This window comes from Dysidea avara, chromosome 11 (assembly GCF_963678975.1).
Source record: "Dysidea avara chromosome 11, odDysAvar1.4, whole genome shotgun sequence".
Taxonomy (NCBI): Eukaryota; Metazoa; Porifera; class Demospongiae; order Dictyoceratida; family Dysideidae; genus Dysidea; species Dysidea avara.
In genome coordinates, this window is record NC_089282.1 from 21,614,839 (window position 1) to 21,623,789 (window position 8,951).

At 39.1% G+C, this 8,951-nt stretch overlaps 1 pseudogene; it reads right to left on the reverse strand.

Moving 5' to 3' along the window:
* Window positions 1-3,970: 3,970 nt before the first annotated feature.
* On the reverse strand, window positions 3,971-7,504 carry LOC136239502 (von Willebrand factor A domain-containing protein 5A-like; annotated as a pseudogene).
* Window positions 7,505-8,951: the final 1,447 nt, after the last annotated feature.

Below are 8,951 nucleotides of genomic sequence, written 5' to 3' on the forward strand. Positions count from 1 at the left end.
TATCATTATCCATAGAAAATATCAAAACATTGGAAACTGTGGCAAACAATTAGAGCATAATTATGAGCATAATAGGCAAAGTTTTTGAGCACTGCAGCATAGCATAATAGGTAAAATTAAAAGCATAATAGGCTGGTGCCTAGGTCTGGGGTCATAGATTATAGAAGGTCTGTTATAGCATTTTAGACTGTTCTTATTGTGTTTTTACAGATAAATTATTAGCTAAAGCTAGATACATACAATATATCTGTTAGTGGTTGACTGCTCTATTAGAGTATTTAGATTTTTGCTACAAGCAGCAATCAATAATCATGGAGGCATGGCACCCCTTCTAAAAATGGTCCAAATGCTTATCATTATTATATTTATTATTATTACTGAGCAGTCAGCCCTGCCGGTGTGCTCAGGTTGCACTCATTCATGCAATTTACAATAAAAATGATTGTAATCTAGTTCTAGAAGTGTCAGTATCTTCAACTTCAATGAGGTCTGTCAGTAACAAATTCCAATCATTTATTGTTTTTGAAAAGTAACTATTTAGGTAAGATGTAGTAGATGAGTTGGGTAAGATGTAATGTAGTGGATGGTATTGTCTTGTTTATCATGTTGATCAGTGGTAGGTAGTATGGAGGAATTGGATTGTAAGTGATAATTGGTGTATTCTGCCTATTATGCTAGCATTGTGCTTGATGCTTTCAGGCACCTATTATGCTCAAAATTATGCCAGCATAATAGGCTGGTGCCTACCCAGACCCCAGAATGGCATTCAAAGCTCCTGTATTATACAAACTTTACTGTATATTTTCATTTTGAAAGCTACCTTATCCCTCACTCTCTGGCTTGCTGCATGTTAAGAGTATAGAGGTAAGGAAAGCAGCACTTCCTTTGGCTTCTCTTAAGTTGCTTATGCAGTGTACAGTGTAATTTTTGATCTGTTTTCCCTTAAACTTGCAAGGACCATGAAAGCCCCATGGTAGCACAGCATAGTGTAAATATTGTAACAGTTTACATTCTTTGGCATACTTCCAACTAACATTAATTATATGAGACATAATTATGTTGATGATCTAGAAACCTTTCACATGCTGGTGAGTCTACTTTGTAAGCTTTATGTTCAGCTACTACGTGTCATCAAGAGTTCACTCTCCCATTATATTATGAACTCTTGATGTTATGGATAGTGCTGTAATACAACCTCCTGATCCCCTGTTATTTATGACTATACACAAAATTTTACCACCATGCAGTTTAGATGAAACAATAGAATGTCACATGAACAACAGTATACAAGGCAACTCAAGATTCAAAAAGGTGCACCCAGAAACATACAGTATATGTATATCTCAGCAAACAAATCTACATACCTGGTTATAATGGGGATACTTATTAGCTAGTCAGGGGCGTACCTACCATGTAGGCAGGTGAGGCAGCTGCCTCACCAAATATTAGTAATTGAAGTGAGAAGCTAGTATCTAGTGGACTTTTTTATACTTGAAACTTAATGTTACAACAATTTATGGTACTAGGGAACTTACCATGGAAATTAATACGGATCCATCCATAGCAGATTACCCTCGGTACTGCTTCGTTACAAACAACAGTTGGTACCTATTAGAATTTTTTTGAATGGTTAGGCGATTCTTTTTTATTGCTAAAAAATGGATCATCAGAGTGAGGAGTCACAAGTGACCATAAGCGTAGTAACCGGGGGGGGCAAGGGGGGCTGGGGCCCTCTTTGTGATTTTATGATTGTAAATTCAAAAAAGATCGAGATACTCTAATACAGCAGTCAGTTACTCTAATAAAGCAGTCACAGAACTCAGAGAAGCAGTGTAGCAAACTATGAAGTTGTAAATAAGGATTTTATGTGCTTTATCAGTGATACAAATTATTATTTAGTGGTGGGCAGCCATTCTTAGTAGGTGTTGACCTTTTTTTGCTCTTCAACACTAAACTAGATCCCCCTATCTAAAAATGTCTTGCTACACCTATGGTCACAGCAACCGAAAAACAAGTGCCAAATTACCATTCTACATTTATGGGGTGAGTTTAGTTAATGCTAGGTATTAATCTTATTATAATCAATTCCAAAGTATTCTATTATAAGCATAATAGGCTAGTAACTAACTAATCTAGAGAATACCTTTGCCTTATAGATTAAGTAATGCCCTTTATGCTTGTATGGTCTGCTGCTCATTCTTCTCAGCCTGAGTCTACACCTGAGCTTGAACCAAGTGCTTCTTTGACAGTTCAAAACTCCAAAGAACATGCACTTACAGAAGGTATATAAGCTATTGTACATTCAGCTATTGTACATAATAATTGTATTAATTTTCATTGTATTAATTTTCCAGTGTACATTCTTTGCAATAATTATTTCCATAGTATGACTAAAATTTCCCCCAGATTCAAACTCGAAACACCTAATTTTCAAAATTTTCGTGGGGGGGCATGCCCCCAGACCCCCTAGAAGGCAACATTTCGCAGAGTGTGCTTCACACACTGTGTGGTCACTTCTACTGCCCTTAACAAAATCCTAGATCTGCCCCTGAAGTCTGCCTCACCTATTTAAATTTTCTGGTTACGCCCCTGCTAGTATATTGCATGTACTTGAGGGGACTGATGTTAAAGAACTAATATTCCTTTAAATTCCTAACTGATACTCTACAGTATGAATGAGTTAGGCCTGGCAAAATTCCCACCATTTAAGTGAGGATGTTATAATTGTCCCCCTTGGTGAAAATAAATAGAAAGATCTTTGAGAATATTTGACAGTTGCAACACCATCATTGATATTGCTGCATTTTTACTTTATTAGTGTGTTTACCTGATCGATTTTACAGCTCATTCTGTGTTCTGGAGGTTATCAAAATCATCAGCTTCAGAAGGCTAAAATTTCAAATAAATTCTAGAGTCCCAGACTCCTCTCAGTCTGGATAGACCATGCCCCACATGCAGAGTGTACACTGTGCATGATACCACTCTTCTTTAGCCATAGCCTAGCTACTGACATAAATTTTGCTGTGTCCCCCTCCTCTTGAAACCCTATATCTGGAACATCTTCTGGCATCATTCTGCAGATTGTACTGGAGGAGTGAGGAAGCTAATGAGTAACTACAGGCTGAATAATAGTAAAAGTCTGATTCATAATTATGCAGAGTTTGTCTATGGCTCATTACGCCCATTATATAGCTGAGTTAGTTGCATATTCCACAGTGTCTGCAGGGCATGCAGTGCCAGACTCAGAATTACCTGCCATTGGAGAACCCCTTGAAGCTGAAATCCTGGCTATGTAACAATAACTGAAGTAATGGCACCCTTGGGAAATAGTTGATATATACACATGCCTAAACTACAATACAAGTTCAGTACATGAGGTCTAGTACAGTGGTGTATAGCGTATAGCTCCCAACATTTGCTCCTTTAAACTGTGCACTTTTTCATAACCCATGAAACTTTCCACATAACTGAACAGTACTCCTCATGACATGTAGTTTACTGGTACTAACTTCTCTTTGTATACTCAAGTAGATTATTAATGAATTTTTAATGAGTTCGTTATAAATAATCCAAAGGCTGCAGCACAAATTGCTGTAGATCTCAGTGCTGGTCACTGTAAAGCTGCAATAACAATAACACACAAATCGGATTCATCTACGTAGCTCATTACCCACCATGTATAACCATCCATTCAAGATACTGACTGTATTATGGTTTGCTCAGTACTGAATGTAAAAATGTGCACTATGCTTTACATAATAGAGATAACTATACAATAATCTTTTGCAGCATTAAAAAAGAGCACACGTCCATTAGATAAAAAGAACAACATGTCACATGGTTTACACTACTTTACTAGCGCTATCCTTCAGTACAGCAAGGTCTAAACCAGAAGGTAACACTTGTTTACCAACCCACTGCTCAGCCTTCACAATAACCAACTCTAACTCCTCCAACATTGAAGGATACTTCTTCTTCAACAACTTAATCACAACTAGTGTGGCCCAGCTGTTGGCCATCATGGTGACATCACAGGAAACTGGACAACAACTCTTCAGCTCCTCAACTGACTTGGACACAACACCACATAACTTATCATCCAAATAGCCATGAACCATCAAATTGTTGTAGGTTAATAATAAGGCTGGGATCAGGCTGCTTGAAAGGGGGTGGAGCTGGTGAAGCTGATGATGGAGGTGGTGGTAAAAAGTTGTCATCAGTCAAATAGTCACTGCTAAGCTCCTCCTCATTCATCTTGGTTGCCAAGCTGCTTACTTCTTTTTTTAGATCTAATTACCATAGCTTCTGCATGCATGGGCACTATAGAACTCGCCATTCCTTTTTTACCCTTCTTTTTGGACATTCTTCCTCCATCCTTGATGGTAAAGGTACACTAGCAGATAGTTCATAGGCTTCATAGCTCTGCATACATCCTAATACTTGTTTGTTCTGGGCCTCGTCCACTGCTATATAAGCAGTATACCTGGACACCACATTTGCATCACAGCTCAATTCTATGATCTCCTTCTTGTGTCTCTCCTCATATGGCTCCCCATCATCCTGCCACTCCTGGATCATCACCTTTGCTGCTAACTGGTGAATTACTGACACATCTTCCTCTGTAGCTTGTCTACTTGATAACTCAAATGGGATCTCAAATTTGAACGTTTTTCCAAGAATATAACCACTCAGTATTGCTTTGCACATCAATTCATCTCTTCCTTTGTCATCTGATTTGTCCATCAGAAGACCATAAATAACAGTCTTCTCACCATTGGAGATACTGGGAATCTTATCGGGCATCACCTTCACCTCATACCTACAAGGAAGATCAAATTTGACAGTCACATTATTAGCTGATGGTTGTAGAGCTCTCTTGAGGCTACGAATCACCTGTAATTAATGTAAAAGAACATAATTATAATTATGGATCAACAGATAACACTAATATGTCACAGTGTAACAAGTTACATTTCTGGATGTTTTATCACCATCTAAAACTGCAACATCTGTAAGATAAATGATCTAACCCACACCACACACCTTTGACTGCATTCGTTCATTGTCAGCAATAAATTCTGCTGATCCATTACCAGTTCGAGCAATACCCCTCACTAGAGCACTTGATGCTCCTGATCCAACACCAAATGTGAAACACCTACAACAACTTATCATCACATTACTACTATAACACATTCACCACACACCTTGTACTGTGACGGTTCTTCCTCACTTCACTGATCACACTACTTGTGTTGCTAACAAAACCATCAGTCAAATTGAACACTTGTAGTGGGAGACTTGATGACTTTGATTGTTGTTTGAATATGTACTGTAGTGGAGTAAGGAGTTCTGTACCACCCATATCAGCCCTCAACTCCTGAGCAAACTGAGTAGCTTTCTCCATTGTCTCCTGATTATAGGATGTGCTTGATGGAAAGAATGATTCATACTGAGATCCAAACTGATAATGTTGAAGAAACATCCTTGTGGAATACTCTTTAGAAACAACACTAGTGTTTCTGAAGCACTCTTAATGTAAGAACCTCCCATGCTACCACTGCAATCAACTACAAAGATGAACTCACAAGCTGCCTCCTCTAAGCCAGAAAACTTTGGAAAAAGTGTTAACATCACTGCTTTACTCTTCATCTCTTTTGTCTTGCTCCGCTCTATTGCTGCTTCTACCATTGCCATCGGCTCATGAGGATCTTTGTATCCAATCAATATTATAACATCTCCTCTTACAGGACCCTCCCCAGCTATGCATACATCCACACAATCCATCTCTTCTTCTGTCTTTACCTGATGAGTGGGTGAAGACACTTCAGTAACTCTCTTGGCTCCTTCTATGCTCATACTAAACTTGAACACTCCAGCAACAGATGCCTGCTTTACACTAGGGTTCTGTGTAGCAGCTAGTGGATCACTCGATCCTTCTGGAGTGTAACGTGGTTTTAACACTGATGGTAAAGTGAACCTCACTCGTCCATCTGCCTCGATTGGTAGTTCTCCAACCATTCTAAGCTTGATCTCTGCTTCACTACCTGATGGAAGGTTACCCAGACTTAAGCTGAAGATATCTCCTCCAGCCTTCTCTTCAGCATATATGCTGCAGTCAGTCCACTAGTAATTGCATCGTCGTACATATCCTTTGCCTTCTCTTTCTCGTGTACCGCAGCTTTCACCTTCCTACCATCAATGATCGCTTCCAACCCCACCACTGCAAACGATTCCTCCAGAGGAAATCGGAACGTCACTTCCACAGGATTACTCGTGTCATTGGAGTAGTTTAGAGTGGACGAGACTCCAACCAGATAACCTTTCACCTTCACCTGTACTGAAATATCTTTGAGTGGAAGAACCGTCTTCATATTAGCAGAGACCGACCAACCCCTCCATTTCCGCAAGCACCTCGCGAAATACACTTCTAAATCTCTTGACTCTGGCTTTCAAATTGACATCATTTTTCTAGATCTATCTAAGGCATTTGATAAAGTCCCCATCACTGTTTATGTAACAAATTATCCTACTATGGTATTAGAGGGGAACTACTAACATGGCTACAAAACTTCCTCATCGGTAGGCATCAACAAGTAACTCTTGACGGTTCAACCAGTGAGTCACATGCAGTTAACTCAGGTGTCCCCCAAGGAACAATCTTAGCCCCTCTATTATTTTTATGTTATATTAATGACCTCCCATTATCAATCAATGCCAACATTGGTCTGTATGCTGACGATACCATACTTTATACTGTTATTCACTCTACATCCGACTGTTTATCACTTCAAAATGATCTCAACTCCTTATCACAATGGGGCACTAGATCTGGTATGTTTTTTAATCCTGATAAAAGTGTATTCATGAGAATCACTCGTAAACACAATCCGATCATGTACAACTACACCATTAATGACATCTCTATCCAAGAAGTTTCATCTACTAAATATTTAGGAGTTACAATCACCAATGACTTGTCTTGGTCCACACACATTACTAACATCACATCCAAAGCTCTATCAGTCAAAGCATTCCTACAGAGAAATCTTAAGTCCTGCCCAACTCAAATCAAATTGAAATGTTATAATGCCATGATAAGACCAATCTTAGAATACGCCAATCCTGTCTGGTCCCCTCACATAAGAAGAGACATTGATAAGCTTGAACGAGTACAGAGGCAATCTGCCAGATTCATTATGGCTGACTTCTCGCGTTTCAGCAGCGTAACTAACATGCTCATTGACCTTAACATTTCCAGCTTAGAACACCGCAGACAAGTATCTAGTATCACCCTCCTCTACAAAATTGTTCATAATCTCATTGATATATCCCCAGTTGATTTAATCCCTGTCACTTCTAACACCAGAGGACATGATCAAAGATTTCATCATATCTATGCAAGGACCAATCAGTACAGTAATTCATTCTTCCCTAGATCAATTAGACTGTGGAATTCACTCCCACCTGACCTAATCCAACAACAATCATTACAAATTTTTAAGTACCAAATGAAATTATTATTACTTTCCCCTACCAATCAGTAATCCCATAATCAATCATATTGTAAAACATTTTGTATGCATGTTTCATATGTGCGTTAATCCTCAAACTGAGGCTGCACATTTTTGGAAAATAAATAAAATAATACACTCTCTGGTAGGGGAGGGCAATTTCCGCTCCTACTGAAATGATTAAATTAAATTTTCAGGCGCGGTTCTAAGGGGTTTCACCGGTTTCCGGAGATCGATATCGATATCAATCATGTCAATGATAATCCGGAGGAAGGAAAATTGAGTTGGTCAGGCCATTGACTATAATGTTGAAATTGCTACTATATACATGCCAATAAGAGAGGAGCTGTTGCACAGTGTGCGAAGCACGAGCATTCTAGGGGGTCTGGGGGCATTCCCCCACAGGAAATTTTTGAAAATTAAACACTCAGATATGCAATTTTAGTGATAATTCACTGCTAGCTAGCTATATAAATATGCTCAAGCCTATCTGTTGTTCTTCAGACTTTCTATACTATGTATAATTGTAGACCTGACATCTGAGGGGCACAGAATGAATGGTTCATTTAGTTATAGCTAGCAATTAGAAGTTCAAGGGGGGGGGGGGGGGGGGGGTCTGGGGATGCAACCCCCAGGAGCTGCAGAATTTTGCAATTTAAAGGTTTAAAAATGCCTTAAAATTTAAAATTGATGCTAAATTGTAAAGTAAAACTAGCTAGCAACTTGCAACTTTCTCCCCAAATTTCACAGGGAACCCATGCAGTATGGCCCCCTTTAGCTAGGATATAATTACTATACAGTGAATTCACACAGCTACAATAAAAGTTACACAGCTACAAAAATACAGTATACTACTATACTGGTTTGTATGAAGTGAACGGATCATCACGTAAATATACTGGTGGACAGTCACGAGACCAATCAGTATTCGAAAATGGCGCGATGTGGGTGAGACTGAGAGTTTGCTCGGTATCTCGACAGGACGACTGGGTAGTTGAAGAGGAGTGATTTCTACTCAACATCTCATCCAGATGGCCACCATGTAATGTATGAGTGTACAGCTTCTTGCCGCGGAATGAGTCATCTGGTTTATCACTGCCAGCCCTTCGCCCAGTAAAAGAAGCCAAGAGAGACAAGCCAAGGAATGCTAATGATTATTTTATGAAGATTGAATTGTGATATAGTCTAATTAAGTGTGCTGGTTTAGAATCAAAGAAGGCACCTGCCTTACACATGATAAATGCCAACTGTCAGCACACGTGATAAATGCCAACTGTCAGCACACGTGATATTGTACTTAGAACCCACAATCATTTCTGTGCAAATCGATACGAATGCTATGCTGTACTGTAAGGTAATTGGAGGTACTCTTCGTGTAGTTCTGTGCTTTAGTTAGGCTGAGAAACTAGGTAACTACTCGTGTCATGCATTTTCAAT